Consider the following 16,398-nt stretch of genomic DNA (forward strand, 5'->3'; position numbering starts at 1 on the left):
TGGCCCCTGGGGCTCGCCTTCTCCACTGTGGTGTGAAAGCCGCTGCGTGAGTGAACGCGTGTGTGCTAGGCTATGTTCTAGTAACACTTCATTTGTGAAAACAGTCTGCAGGCGGACGTAGCTCTCGGGTCCTAGTTGGTCCACCCCCAGTAGAACTACCTGGAGAGCTACAAAATTGTCTTCTCCCCCAGAGCCAATTAAATCTCATTCTCCATGGGTGGTCCTCAGTTCAGTTCAGTTCAATTGCTCAGTTGTGTCCAACTCTTTGTGACCCCATGAATCGCAGCACACCAGGCCTCCCTGTCCATCACCAACACCTGGAGTTTACTCAAATCCATGTCCATTGAGTCTGATGATGCCATCCAGCCATCTCATCCTCTGTCGTCCCCTTCTCCTCCCGCCTTCAATCTTTCCCAGCATCAGGGTCTTTTCCAATGAGTCAGCTCTTCCCATCAGGTGTCTAAAGTATTGGAGTCTCATCTTCAACATCAGTCCTTCCAATGAATATTCAGGACTGATTTCCTTTAGGATGGACTGGTTGGATCTCCTTGCAGTCCAAGGGGCTCTTGAGAGTCTTCTCCAACACCTCAGTTCAAAGCATCAATTCTTTGGTGCTCAGCTTTCTTTATGGTCCAACTCTCATATCCATACATGACTACTGGAAAAACCATAGACTTGACTAGACAGACCTTTGTTGGCAAAATAATGTCTCTGCTTTTTAACATGCTGTGTAGGTTGGTCATAACTTTTCTTCCAAGGAGCAAGCATCTTTTAATTTCATGGCTGCAATCACCATCTGCAGTGACTTTGGAGCCTCAAAAAATAAAGTCTGACACTGTTTCCCCTGTTTCCCGATCTATTTGCCATGAATTGATGGGACCAGATGCCATGATCTTAGTTTTCTGAATGTTGAGCTTTAAGCCAACTTTTTCACTCTCTTCTTTCACTTTCAACAAGAGGCTCTTTAGTTCTTCTTCACTTTCTGCCATAAGGGTGGTGTCATCTGCATAGCTGAGGTTATTGATATTTCTCCCGGCAATCTTGATTCCAGCTTGTGCTTCATCCAGCCCAGCGTTTCTCATGATGTACTCTGCATATATGTTGAATAAGCAGGGTGACAATATATAGCCTTGACGTACTCCTTTCCCAATTTGAAACCAGTCTGTTGTTCCATGTCTGGTTCTGACTATTGCTTCCTGACCTGCATACAGGTTTCTCAGGAGGCAGGTCAGGTGGTCTGGTCTCTCTTGAAGAATTTTCCACAGTTTATTGTGATCCACACAGTCAAAGGCTTTGGCATAGTCAATAAAGCAGAAATAGATGTTTTTCTGGAACTTTCTTGCTTTTTCCAGTGGATGTTGGCAATTTGATCTCTGGTTCCTCTGCCTTTTCTAAAACCAGCTTAAACATCTGGAAGTTCATGGTTCACATACTGTTGAAGCCTGGCTTGGAGAATTTTGAGCATTAGTTTATTAGTGTGTGAGATGAGTGCAATTGTGTGGTAGTTTGAGCATTCTTTGGCATTGGGCTGGGTGGTCCCCAGCCGCTGGTATTCATGAAAACCTCTTCAGCTGAGTTTTCAATTCTCCAAGGTCAAGAACCACAGCTGTTATGCACTACCATCACACACATCGTCCTCAAAGTCTTCTCTGAGATGACATTTAGTGTGCTGCAGAGAATTTTTTGTTTCTGTGTTTGCTTGATTTTTAAAATTTATTTAAATGAAAGGATTCCAATCATATTGTTCTCTGCCTGCCTCTCCCTGGACCACAACTTTTTAATGAGTTGACTGCACTACATAGGTGCAGTCAAATGTATAAATCTTGTGCCCACCTTGATGAGTTTTTACATTTATTGATTGCACTCTTCTTCACAGATATGATAGCCTTGTAACCACCAGTCAAATCAAAGTATAGCCTGCTGAGGTTTTTTTGAAGCCTGCTCTGAAATCTATATTCTCTAGGAATAGGTGTCACTAAGGCCCCAAGTATTTGGCGCTTGCTTTGCCCAAATATTTTCTGGCCGTTAACGGGGATGAAAGCAAGCCTGGGGTGTGCCTGGCACTTTCCACTGCATACCTCGTTGCCACGGCACACGGCGCCCTTGGAGGACAAGGTCTGAGGGCCTTCTTGCCCCTCGATCACCAGGAAACAGGTGGCACGCACTTGCATGGACTCTGCTGGGAAGGCAGCAAGCAAATGAGCGGACAGCTCGTTCCAGCACAGCGGCAGCTCAAGCTCCGTCTTCGCGTGGTCCCTGGCTTCTCCCGTCCCAGGGGAGCCGGGCACAGCCGGCCGGGGGATCGCTGCTCCCGGGGACCCCAAGTGCAGGAGATCCCTTGTCCAAAAGGAACTGCAAGCAAGCGTGCTCAGCGTTTTTCCCACAGGGAGACATTAGCTTTATTTTTGTGTGTGTGATGAAATTGGCATAGCATAAAATTCACCTTTTTGAAGAAAAAAGTTTCATTTTATTTATGCTGCACTGGGTCTCCGCTGATGCAGGCGGGCTTCCTCTAGTCATGGTGCATGGGCTTCTGGCTGCAATGCTTTCTCTGGTTGCAGGTTCCCGGCTGTAGGTGCTTCAGTAGTTGTGGCCTGCGGCAGGTGGCATCTTCCCAGACCTGGGATCAAACCCATGCCCCTGTGTTGGCAAGCAGACTCTTAAGCACTGGACCACCAGGGGAGTCCCTCAGATTTGCCTTTTTTAAAGTGCTCAGTTCAGGGTCCTTTGATACGTTCACCAAATACCTGTATCTAGTCCTGGAACATTTTCATCACCCTAGAGAACAACTCTACACCCTTTAAGAGCCACCCTCGTTCCGCCGCACCCCTCAGCTCCTGGCGACCACCCGTCTGCTTGCTGCCTCTGTGAATTAGCTCGTATAAAGACGGTCATTTGACATTGTGGCCTTTGGGGTCTAGCTTCTTTGATTGAACATAACGTTTTAGTGGTTCATCCGCACTGTGGCATATATCAGGGCTTCATACTTGATGGACATTTGGGTTGTTACCACCTTTGCGCTATTCTACACAGTGCTGCTATAAACATTTGTATATTCATATTTGATTACTGGTTTTCAGTGTTTAAGGTGTACATCGAGGAGTGGAATTGCTGGCTCACCTGATAATTCTATGTTTGGTATTTTGAAGAACCTCCATGCTGTTTTACACAGCAGCTGCAACATTTTATATCACACACCAGAAATGTACAAGTGTTCCGGTTTCTCCATATCCTCACCAACACTTGTTATTTTCCATTTTATTAACGGTCATCCTACTTGCTTGCTTGCTCACTCAGTTGTGTCTGACTTTGAGCCCCCATGGGCTGCAGCATGCCAGGCTTCCCCGTCCTTCACTATCTCCCGGAGTTTGCTTACACTTAATGTCCATTAATGTCACACTTAACACCATCCAACTATCTCATCCTCTATCATCCCCTTCTCCTCCCACCTTCAATCTTTCCCAGCATCAGGGTCTTTTCCAATGAGTCAGTTCTTCACATCAGGTGGCCAAAGTATTGGAGTTTCAGCTTCAGCATCAGTCCTTCCAACGAGTTTTCAGGGTTCATTTCCTTTAAGGTCAACTGGTTTGATTTCCTTGTGTCCAAAGGACTCTCAAGAGTCTTCTCTAGCACAATTCGAAAGCATCAATTCTTCAGCACTCAGCCTTCTTTATGGTCCAACTCTCACATCCATACATGACTACTGGAAAAACCATAGCTTTGACTATAGGGATCTTTGTAAGCAAAGTAATGTCTCTGCTTTTTAATACACTGTCTAGGTTTATCATAGCTTTTCTTCCAAGGAGCAAGCGTCTTTTAATTTCATGACTGCAGTGCAGTCACTGTCTGCAGTGACTTTGGAGTCCAAGAGAATAAAGATATTCTAGATACAGGACCCTAATCACTAGGCACTTATCATCTATATTATTTGCAAATATTTTCTCCTACTTTGCATGTTGTCCTTTGATAATGTCCTCTGATGCACCAAAGTTTTAAATTCTGGTGGACTTCAATATACCTAATTTTTTCTTATGATTTTGGTGTCATACCTAAGGCACCATTGCTAAATCCTAGAATGCAAGCAAATCTGCTCCATGCCTCAGAGCAGTTTTGGAAACAATCTTGAACAGAGCTGCTAATACCCTTTGCTCAGAAGATAGGCAGAAAGATTAGAATTATCTCCCAATAGGCCAACATGCAAAGACTGAGATGAGAGACAGAGCTGAAAAAAAGAGTCTTTGTAGAAGTTTAGGGACTGGGCCCAGTAGTCCTAGAGCGGAAGATTGCTTTCCCTTGGTCTGGTCATATGAGCCAGTCCCCCTTTTCAGCTTATACTGGCTTGACCTGGGAGATAATTTTTTGAATTTCCTATAATCATAAGACTTAAAAATGTTTTTAATTTTTTACTTAGTGAGTTATCCTTCCATTACTGGAAGTACATAATTGATCAAACCCATGGGTTTCCCAAGCGGCTCCGTGGTAAAGAATCCTCCTGTTAATGCAGGAGATAACAAGAGACTTGGGTTTGATCCCCGGGTCAGGAATATCCTCTGGAGGAGGAAATGGCAGCACACTCCAGTATTCTTGCCTGGAAAATTCCATGGACAGAGGAGCCCTGGTGGGCTACAGTCTATGGGGTCGCAAAGAGTCTGACACGACTGAGCGGCTAACACACCAACACATTATTATGGAAGAAGGAGAGGATGAATTTAGAAAGAAAGTCTAAATTTAGAAGGAAATTTAGAAGGAAACTCTGGCTTCGAGCTGTTCACGGGAGAGAGGGCGGTGGCCTTAGCCACACGGAGAAGTGGACGGATGGGGAGGCATTCGGTTCTTCAGCAACGGGGTCTGAGGGCTGCTCTGAGAGCGCAGGGGAGGCGGGGTCGGCGCCCGGATCTCTGGCCCGATCTCTGAGCGGGGGGCAGTGAGGCTCCCCGCAGAGGCAGGGGCCGCCGCGCGCTGCAGAGCTTGAGGGTGGCGCAGGCGCCTCATGGGAATTACAGGTTTATGGAAATGCTGACTCTCTCCGCAGGTTTCTGTTAATCAAGGAGAGTGTTTTGTGAACGGGGTGAAGCTGCTGAGGCGGCGCTTGGCGGCTTCCTCCCCGCGCCCCGCTTTGAGCTCCGTGGCTTCCCTGGGATGTTTTACACCCACCCAGGAGAGCCAGCCAGCCCGGACGTCGTCAGGCCAGAGCCGTGTCATCAGCGGGGTGGCGTTCGGGCGCCTGTGTGCGTTGTAATGAGACAGCTGGATCTCCGGCAAAATGGTTCGGGCGGGTCTTGTTGGTGTTGTTTGTTGTTGACTGTTTTATACGAACTCTATTTCAGTTTCCCCCCATGATAAATGTAGTCTACACTCGTTAGAGAAAAAAGTCAGAAACTCCAGAGAAGCAGAAGGAAGGAGGAGATTACACATAAACCCACCAGCTAACTTTATCATTAGTACCTTGTTGGATTTCCTTTTAACCTTATCTCTATGCATTTTTCCTTTTTTTAAAAAAAAAATTTTAATGAGTATAGTTGATTCACTATACTCACAACAAAAAAAATGTGTTTATGCATTTTTAACTTTAGATATTCTGCATCTTTTTCTTAAGTAAACACCATAATACGAGCATTTTTCATCATTTTGATAGCTTCACAAATGGTCTGTGTTGGAGCATGTACCATCTTCTGTTTTATTTGCCCTCTTTCACTGGACATTTAGGTTGTTACTGGTTTTTCACTACCTGTAATGCTGTGAGTACCAGCAAAGTTCTCTCTGCGTTTAGCATCTGTTCCTCAGAAGTAACAGAATATGATGTTCACCAGATGGCCCAAGGCATTCAGTAAATAGCGAAATAAAAAGGCTGTCACTGGGGGAGAACACCATTAGAATTAATTTTTAAATCGCAGCTGAGCTGATGGAAGACAAAGTGTGCGCATATTTGCCCCGTGACATTCTGTTCTTTCCGCGCACACCCAATAGACCCTTCCACCGAAATCAAAGCCACACAGGCTGAGGAGGGACCTAGTCCAGGGGTCCCCAAGCTCCAGGCCACAGATTGGTGCCTCCCGTCAGACCAGCAGCAGCGTTAGACTAGAAACGAACTGCACAGTAACTGTAACATGCACGAATCACCCTGAAACCGTCCCCCTGCCCAGGGCATGCAGAAATTGTCTTTCAGGTGACTGGTCCCTGGTGCCAAAAAAGCGGGGGGCCACCGTCTAGTAGATTTCCCTTCACAGGGGTTTTTCCATTGCACATTCTCCCAGCAGTCGCAGGTGATGGCATTTTACAGAGGAGGACGTGCCCAGTGACTTTGCCAGAATTGCAGAGCAGTGGTGGAGATGGGACAGCGTCTCAAGCTGCCCTGGCTCGCAGCCACCCATTTGGACTCACTGAGCCGCTGCTGTATTCACAACCACGGAGAAGCTTCAGGGGAAACAGGTGAGAAGGCCACCCACCTAAGAGCTTGTGCTTATTACGGGAGATCAGAGGCCCTAATGATGCTGTGACGCTGTCACAGTGCTGCCCTCAATATGCCAGCAAATCTGGAAAACTCAGCAGTGGCCACAGGACTGGAAAAGGTCAGTATTCATTCCAGTCCCAAAGAAAGGCAATGCCAAAGAATGCCAAAACTACCGCACAATTGCACTCATCTCACACGCTAGTAAAGTAATGCTCAAAATTCCCCAAGCCAGGCTTCAGCAATACGTGAACCATGAACTTCCAGATGTTCAAGCTGGTTTTAGAAAAGGCAGAGGAACCAGAGATCAAATTGCCAATATCTGTTGGATCATCGGAAAAGCAAGAGAGTTCCAGAAAAACATCTATTTCTGCTTTATTGACTATGCCAAAGCCTTTGACTGTGTGGATCACAATAAACTGTGGGAAATTCTGAAAGAATTTTCTGGGAATACCAGACCACCTGACCTACCTCCTGAGAAATCTGCATGCAGGTCAGGAAGCAACAGTTAGAACTGGACATGGAACAACAGACTGGTTCCAAATCGGGAAAGGAGTACGTCAAGGCTGTAGATTATCACCCTGCTTATTTAACTTATATGCAGAGTAAAAGTGAAAAGTGTAAGTGAAAGTTGCTCAGTCCTGTCTGATAGTCCATGGAATTCTCCAGGCCAGAATACTGGAGTGGGTAGCCTTTCCCTTCTCCAGGGGATCTTCCCAACCCAGGGATTGAACCCAGGTCTCCTGTATCACAGGCTGATTCTTTACCAGCTGAGCCACAGGAGTACGTCATGCCAAATGCCAGACTGGATGAAGCACAAGCTGGAATCAGGATTGCCAGGAGAAATATCAATAACCTCAGATATGCAGATGACACCACCCTTATGGCAGAAAGCAAAGAAGAACTAAAGAGCCTCTTGATGAAAGTGAAAGAGGAGAGTGAGAAAGTTGGCTTAAAACTCAACATTTAGAAAACTAATATCATGGCATCCAGTCCCATCACTTCATGGCAAATAGATGAGGAAACAATGGAAATGGTGACAAACTATTTTTTGGGCTCCAAAGTCACTGCAGATGGTGACTGCAGCCATGAAATTAAAAGATGCTTGCTCCTTGGAAGAAAAGCTATAACCAACCTAGACAGCATATTAAAAAGCAGAGACATTACTTTGCTAACAAAGGTCCATCTAGTCAAGGCTATGGTTTTTCCAGTAGTCATGTATGGACGTGAGAGTTGGACTATAAAGAAAGCTGAGCGCCTAAGAATTGATGCTTTTGAACTGTGGTGTTGGAGAAGACTCTTGAGAGTCCCTTGGACTGCAAGGAGATCCAACCAGTCCATCCTAAAGGAAATCAGTCCTGGGTGTTCATTGGAAGGACTGATGTTGAAGCTGAAACGCCAATACTTTGGCCACCTGATGCAAATAACTGACTCCTTGGAAAAGACCCTGATGTTGGGAAAGATTGAAGGCGGGAGGAGAAGGTGACTACAGAGGATGAGATGGTTGGATGGCATCACCAACTCAATGGACATGAGTTTGAGTAAACTCCGGGAGTTGGTGATGGACAGGGAGGCCTGGCATGCTGCGGTTCATGGGGTCGCAAAGAGTCAGACACAACTGAGCAAGTGAACTGAATTGAATTGAGAGGCACTAAATGCTTCAAAGGATATATTCCTCTCCTTGGGCTGCCCTAACAAAGCACCTCAGACTTGATAGCTTAAACAAGAGGAATTTACTTTCTTACAGTTCTGGAGGCTTGAAGTCCAGAGTCAAGGTGTTGGCTGGGTTGGTTTCTTCCGAGATCTTTTCCTGGAACGTGTAGACAGCTGTGTCCCCCACGTCCACACACTCTTCCCTCGCTGTATCTGCTGTGTCCGCATCTTCTATGAGAACACCAGGCATTCTAGATTAGGGCCCTACCCTTAACTTCGCTTAAGTAGCTCATTTTGACCTCGTTTTAACTTAATTTCCTTATTGAGTTACTAAGTTCCTATATTTCCTGCCTCCAAATCTTCCCACCTCCTGAGATACTGGGGGTGAGGATTTCAACATACGGATTGGATTGGGGGCGCGGCTCAGCCCGTCACAGAAGGTCACAGAATGTGAAATCTGCCTAATTCCGAATCAGTGCATCTCCACCTCAGCGGGCTTCGACATCACCTGGGGAGTTTTTTTTTAACAAATAACCGTGCCTCCCCCAACCCCCACCCCCGGATAGTCTCCCTTGACTGATCTGTGAAGCATCCGGCAAAGGTGTATCCTGAAAGCTCCTAGTGATTTGAATGTGCTCCCAGGACTGGGAGCCTTGTTGAGCTGAGATGCCAGACAGAAACTGTTTTCATTTTCCTAAAGCTGTCCTTCTTTCTGTCCCGCCAGCACCTAGCTTTATACAGCATAGACTACCTTCTGACTGACAAAGTATCAGAGCTGAGTGCACGCTCAGCTTTCTCTTTTATTCATTAAAGGAGATAGTCATTCTGTGACTCGCCAGACACTATGCTGATGTGAGTTGCTGAGTAACGACACCCAAAGATGTTCACGCCCTGCTCCCTGGAACCGTGAATAGGGAGATTATTCTGGATTATATGCCTGGGCTCTCATAGGGCGCTTAAAAACAGAGAACATTTCCTGGCAAACATCAGAGAAAGGTGACTAAGACGAGCAGAAGAGATTCAAAGCACGAAAGGGACTCCATCTACCACTGACCATGGAAAGGGGGGACACTCGCCCGGGGATTGGGGGGGCCTCAGCCACCTGGGCAACTGGCGGCTGGGAATGGCCTTCAGCTCTCAGCTGGAGCACCAGGAGGTGGGTGCTCAGCTCTGTAACCTCAGGTCACTGAATTCTGACAACAGCTGACCAAGCTAGGGAGAAGCATTCACCCCCAGCAGCTCCAGAGAGAGAGGTACTGCAGACTTGTTTGGTTTTATTATTATTATTATTATTATTATTATTATTATTTTAATGGGAGGATAACTGCCTTACAGCATTGTGTGGGTTTCTGCCAACAGTCCCGAGCCTCCCTCCCCCATCCCATCCCCGCTTCTAGGTCATGGAGGGCCAGGTCTCATTTTTAGCTTGTTGAGGTCAAGTCAGACTTCTGGCCTCTAAATCTGTGAGATGATGAATTTGTGTTGTTCAGAGCCACTGAATTTGTGGTAACTTGTTATAGCAGCAGTACAAAACGAATAGAGCCTAAAAGGGAAAAATAAGATAAGAGCACATTCTCCCTGCGTCACGGACACAGCAACTCAGATTTGCCAAATGGCTTCCACTGTTGTCTGTGACTCTAGGATCAGTCCCAGTTGCCTCCTGCCTGTCCGTGAGGCCCTTCAAGAGTAGCAAGTGAGTCTGACTCAAGCTCCATTCAAATGACTGCTTCTGGTCTGAGTCTCATAGTGCGTAAGACTTCGTACGTGCCCCGTGAGTATGGAGCCTGTTTCCTCTAGGGCTTCCCTTTGGCTCAGAGGTAAATAATCCGCCTGCTAATGCAGGAGACTCAGGTTCACTCGCTGTATCAGGAACATCCCCTGGAGGAGGAAATGGGAACCCATCGGTATTCTCGCCTGGAGAATCCCTTGGATAAAGGAGCCCGGCAGGCTAAAATCCATGGGGTTGCAACAGAGTTGGACACGACAGAGCATCTAAACAACTATTTCCTTCAACCCTCTGCCTCCCAGGAGGAGCTGCACTGGCCCTCAAAGCCCTGGAGAAAACGTCTACATTTGTAATTATCCTGTTTGTGGGCTGCTCACCCCAGAGTGTGGGTCTTGACCCACTGCATCTCCACCCTTCCTACCCGATTCATTGTGGTTCCTTCTTTAGTTTTAGAAGCTCTCTTCTTTAGACTTTGGGTCATTCTCATTGACAATCGGGGCTTCCCTGGTAGCTCAGTGGTAAACAACCTGCCTGCAATGCAGGAGACACAGGTCTGATCCCAGGGTCGGGAAGATCCCCTGGAGGAGCAAATGGCAACCCACTCCAGCATTCTTGCCTGGAGAATCCCATGGATGGAGGAGCCTGGCGGGCTACGGTCCTCGGGGTCACAAAGAGTTGGTTACGGCCAGTGATGCAGCAGCAGCAGCAGCATTAACAATCGCCAAGAAAATGGCTGTAATTTGGTATGTCCATGGGAGGAGATAAGCTCAGGGTTTTCCTACTCTGCCATCCTGGGCACGCTTCCAAATTCTGCACTTAAAAAAAATTTTTTTTTGACCATGGAGCACAGCTTGTGGGATCTTAGTTCCTTGACCAGGACTGAACCCGGGCCCTCAGCAGTGAGAGCAGGGTCTTAACCTCTGTTCTGCCAGGGAAGTCCCAGTTCCACACTTTTTTGGTGGAAGTTTCCCATGAAACGAGAATGAAAACCAGATGGATGGGAAAGGGAAATTTTGTGGCTAACATATAGGAACATATGTTAGGACTGATCACAGGAAGGACTGATCATATAGAAAGGGTAGACTTTAATAAAGAAATAATGTAATAGTAGCTCCTCAGACTTCAAAGGAGTATCTATCCTCTCCTACCATCAGCTCACAAATCTTCTTAATTTTAGGATGACAGCTCATAGTAAAATCATACGCTCCAAGTAAGGAAATGCTCAAAATTTTAAAAAGAAGATGACCAAAATCCCACAATGATGGGAGTGTGTCAAAGGGACACAGGAGCCAACTGAAAGAGCTCCAAGTGGCCAAAGCTGGGACAATTTGAGGAATAAAATAAAATAGTGTTGGATCATAACCCAAGTGGAAAGTAACTATCCATGAGTCTATACTAACATAAGGAAACGCTTCAATGACTTGAGCGGAGACAAGCCTCCCTGAAGGTCAGATGGTTTGCGTAGATACTGCACCCTCGGGGATGTGATGGGGCGCCTTCCCACCCTCGTGTGTGTGCACAGAGACCTCCCCACGAGCGCCGGGCGGAGAAGCCTGTCAGACTCCCCGCAGCCAGTGATCAAGGTTTTACTGCCATCTGTGATAAGGCATGTGGGTAAAGGGTTTCCTTGACGTGATGTGCTGAGCAGAGCACTTCCCTTCTGTGGTCTTCCTCCCCAGGGATGTGATATTAGACAGATATCACCTCAGTCTAACCATGAGAAGCTGGAGGAGGGCATGGCAGCCCACTCCAGTATTCTTGCCTGGAGAATCCCACGGACAGAGGAGCCTGGTGGGCTCAAAGGGTCAGACACGACTGAGCGACTCACACACACACACACAACCATGAGAAAGCATCAGACAAGTCCCAGTTGAGGCGCGATCTGCAAAATACCTGACCAATACCTCAAGACTCTCAGGGTCACCCAAAACTTTCTGTCTAAGCAAGTGTCACAGACCAGTGCCATCTACCAAGACCTGATGGCTAAATATAATATGGGATATTAGATGGAATCCTGTAATGATAAAAGGACATGAGATAAAAATAAAGGAAGTCTGAATAAAGAAGGGACTTGATAACAATGCATCAATATTGCTTATTAATGGTAACAAATATACCATACTCATGTTGTTCTGTATTTGGCTTCCCTGGTGGCTGAGCAATAAAGAATCTGTCTGCCAACGCAGGAGACGCAGGTTGGATTCCTGGGTCGGGAGGATCCCCGGGAGAAGGAAATGGCAACCCGCTCCAGTATTCATGCCTGGAAATCCCCATGGACAGAGGAGCCTGGCAGGCTACGGTCTGTGGGGTTGTAAGTGTTGTTTAGTGATTAAACAGCAACAACAATTGCTTAGTAACGGTAACAAATATACCATACTCATAGAAACTGTTAATAATAGGGGAAACTGGGTGTCAGGCATAGGAAGCTCTCTACTTTTTTTAGCAATTTTTTTGTGAGTTTAAAACTATTCTATAATAAAACTTAATTTTTTTTTAACTGACCACACCACGTGGCATGTGGGATAGATCCCTCACCAGGGATTGAACCCATGTCCTCTGCAGTGGAAGCACAGTCTTAATCACTGGACCACCAGGGAAGTCTCCAAACTTAATTTTTTTAAGTGAAAAACATTATCTGTACCTTACAAATGTTTCTTTCACCAAACCACATAAGTTCTGTAGAGTAAGAACCTTTCTACATGTCCCCAAGGGGAAGGGAGCTCTCTGTGTGTGGATCTGGGCACGGCCCTTAAGGAGTTAGAGGAAAGGGGCATTTATTCTGCAGGTGGTTTAAAAGTAGAAGCACTCACCATACTTGTTTTTGTACACTACTTTCTCTGCTTCACATACAACTCACTCATCATAGTTTATTAAGGCTATTAGATGTTCCAAAAGTATGTTTCATCTAACAAAGTACATTCTGTGACCATTTTGAGTATACTTTTGGGAAATAAGGAAAAATATGTATCATGAAAAACAGATGGAGCTTTGGTACTTGCCTGGGTTGAAGACAAACCTGCTTTGACTCTTGGCCTCTGGGAGCCCAGCTGGAACTCGTGCCACTTAGAAGAGCTTTCCACATTAGGACAGCGAGGGAGGCAGTAAATCCATCTGCACATGGACATAAAAATGGGTGCTTTACCCTCTGGTCCATCAGAGGGAGAACAGGAATTGTGTATCTCATCTTAAATGATGAAGTCAATGGTGCAAACGTTTAAGGACGCTGAGAGGTGGTTAAGTTCTCTATCTTCAAATGAAACTGATTTATTCATTCAGGGAAAGAGTGACAGTTTTCCAAGCAGCAATTTATTTCCAGTCCCAGGGAAGATTCAACTGGTAGTAAGAGGAAAAAAAAGGTTATAGCAAGAGTAGTAGTAATGCTCAGTTGTGTCCAACTCTTTGTGATCCCATGGTCCTCTGGGAGCTCAGCTCAGACTCATGCTCGAACTTAATGTTTAATATACACAGAAGAATGTGTGTGATACAAATATAACTTACAAATCATTCTAATGAGGTGGACACCCATGAACCACCCCCTGCTCTAAGAACTGGGGGTGCTACCTATATCATTGCATCTCCCCCTCTGTCCCCACCTCCCCTCCCTAAGAAGTGACCATTACCCCAAAGTATGTGATTATCAGCCCCCCAGTGTTTAAAAAGTTATACTTTCATCACATAAGTATATAGCCATGAGCAATATATTGTGTCATGTTCGGCTTTGAGGTTGACAAAAGATGAATAATATGAATGTAGTCAACTGCAACCTTCTCCTGCTGCTGCTGCTGCTAAGTCACTTCAGTCATGTCCGACTCTATGTGACCCCATAGACGGCAGCCCACCAGGCTCCCCCATCCCTGGGGTTCTCCAGGCAAGAACACTGGAGTGGGTTGCCATTTCCTTCTCCAGTGCATGAAAGTGAAAAGTGAAAGTGAAGTCGATCAGTTGGGTCCAACTCTTAGCTATCCCATGGACTGCAGCCTGCCAGGCTCCTCTGTCCATGGGATTTTCCAGGCAAGAGTACTGGAGTGGGGTGCCATTGCCTTCTCTGGCAACCTTCTCCTAAGCTGCCATATTATGTTCCTAAGATTCATGTATATTGTGTGGAACCTTTAACTGCAGTTCATTTATTTTGGTGTCTTCATAGTATACTGTTATATGAATATTCCAGTTTACTTCTCCATTCTTCTGACTTGGGGCATTTGAGGTTTTGCACCATTATGGTTGGTGGCCCACGGAACATTCTTGGTGATGTCTCCTGGGCATCTTTATATGAGCCTTCACTAGCGTAGTGGTTCTCAGACATGAGCGTGCATCAGAATTCTCTGGAGGACTTGTTAGAACACAGACTGCTGGGCCCCGTGCCCGGAGTTTCTGATTCAGTGGGCCGGGTGGCGCCGGAGGTTTTGCGTTTGTCATAAGTTCGCAGGTGGTGCAGCTGCTGGTGGTCTGGGCCTGCACTTTGGGAACCACTGTCCTGGGAGAAGCACCGAGGGGAGGGATGGCTGGGTTGCTGGGGATGCACCTGTTATAAGGTAAGGCCCAGTTGTTTTCCTGGGCAGCTGGATCATTTTATTTTCTCCTGACAGTATGGAAAATTTCCATTGAGCCATGTTTTCATTCATCCTTAGTTTTATTCATATTCTTTCTCTATGTTCAATGTGACTGACCCTGTAGGAAAGGGATAGGATTCATACATGGAGACTAGTATGTTTTACACTTTTCAAAAATTGAAGTCTAGTTGATTTCCAATATTGTGTTAGTTTCAAGCATACAGCAAAGTGATTCAGTTATACATATATATTTTTTCAGATTTTTTTTCCATTATAGGATATCATAAGGTATTGAATGTTGTTCCTTGTTGCTCATCTTTTTCGTACATAGTAGTGTGTATCTCTTAATCCCAAACTCCTAATTTATCCCCCCCCCTTTCTTTTTTTGGTATCCATAAGTTTGTTTTCTGTGTATGAGAATCTGTTTTTGTTTGTATATAGATTCTTTGCATTATTTTTTAGATTCCACATGTGCGTGATATCATCTAATACTTTTGTCTTTGTCTGATTTCCTTCACTAAGTCTAATATTCTCTAGGTCCACCCATGTTGCTGTAAGTGGCATTCTTTCTTTTTTTTTTTTTTATGGTGAGAAGTATGGGCTTCCCAGGTGGTGCTAGTGCTAAAGAATCCACCTGCCAATGCAGGAGACCTGAAAGACATGGGTTCGATCCCTGGGTCAGGAAGATCCCCTGGAGGAGCGCGTGGCAACCCACTTCAGTATTCTTGCCTGGAAAACCCCAAGGACAGAGGAGCCTGGCAGGCTATGGTCCACAGGGTTACAAAGAGCTGGATACTACTGAAGTGACTTAGCACACAGCAGTGTGTATGTGTATACATACACAGACACACATATGTGTGTATATATATATATATAAAATGGACACACATGCACACACACTACATCTTCTTTATCCATTCATCTTTTCTTTTTTTTTTTTTTTTTTATCCATTCATCTTTTGATGGACACTTAGGTTGCTTTCATGTCTTGGCTACTGTGTTCTATACTTTTTAAAAAGAGATCTTCACTGATTGTGTTTCATTGAGCTTAAGCAAAATAATGAACTCTAATAGGTTTTCCTGTGAAAGTAGATAGTGAAGTAAAGGGAAGTAAATAGCGAACAATTCACAAAACTTTAAAAGAACCTCCTTTACCAGTGTTGGGGAGTTTGGATGGCTGTCATTTAGGTTCTTTTCAAGTAGCCGTAACAAAAAACTGGCGCGGGTCCTCACACACTAAGCAGTGCCACTTGCAGAGACCCCATAGTTCTCCACAGAAATGAACACAGTCAAATTTGTATTTGTTCTCCCATCAAGCGTACAATGTTGTTGTTTAGCCACAAGCTACCTCTTTTTGAGAAAATGAAGACTCAGGGGGGATGTGGTTGAAATCTCATGCTATTGTGAGAAGATGATCTTGGACTGATGTATCGCCTGCCAGAACTGGAAGAAGATAGAGAAGGACATTGAAAATAAATAAGAGGAAACTGCCAGGACATTCAAGTATTAACTCGCTCACAAGATGGCGAAGCCTAAGGTGGAAGAAAGAGTATCAGCTTCCACCCACCAGCCCTGAGCTTGAATTTTCGCTCCTCTAGCCCACCTCTGGTGTGAGAACGGGCCCAAAGGTCTTGCTGTGTCCTGAGCCTCAGTAATTAGTCCCCAGCGCCTCACAGGGCTGTGGAGGGTCACAGGAAGTAACACACACACACCACGCACACGGCAGGGCACTCAGTCAGCGTTCTGTGTCCTCTTTTTCTTTGGGACAGGTTTTATGAGAAGAGTAACAGTTGCCATTTTTATGTTAGTTCACCGTTTGCAAAGCCCTTTCCCAATCGAATTTTCATGGCGCCCAAAAGGATGCTCTTCCCATCATCCCCAGCTGCTGCGCCTCTGAAGCATTCACCGCTGAAATGGCGGTCACCTGTGCCTCCCGGGCGCCATTTTGACCTTTGGACAGCAGTGCGCAGGCGCAGTGGCTCCTCGTTGTTACCTGCCCCGGGGGATGACCGGATCATTCT

General features: G+C 45.8%; 1 protein-coding gene and 1 long non-coding RNA gene across 6 annotated transcripts in view; one reads left to right on the forward strand and one right to left on the reverse strand.

The window, feature by feature from the left end:
- KCNK13 (potassium two pore domain channel subfamily K member 13) overlaps positions 1-16,398 on the forward strand; it is a 105,219-nt gene that overhangs the window by 43,838 nt on the left and 44,983 nt on the right. The gene's annotated exons all lie outside the window — the stretch shown is intronic.
- LOC122443949 lies at positions 14,067-16,151 on the reverse strand. Its single transcript, XR_006270155.1, has 3 exons — positions 15,945-16,151; positions 15,533-15,820; positions 14,067-14,495 (listed from the first exon to the last, which is right to left on the reverse strand). It is a non-coding gene; the product is annotated as an uncharacterized LOC122443949 (long non-coding RNA).

The sequence above is a fragment of the Cervus canadensis genome, chromosome 6 (genome assembly GCF_019320065.1).
Source record: "Cervus canadensis isolate Bull #8, Minnesota chromosome 6, ASM1932006v1, whole genome shotgun sequence".
In the NCBI taxonomy this organism is placed as follows: domain Eukaryota; kingdom Metazoa; phylum Chordata; class Mammalia; order Artiodactyla; family Cervidae; genus Cervus; species Cervus canadensis.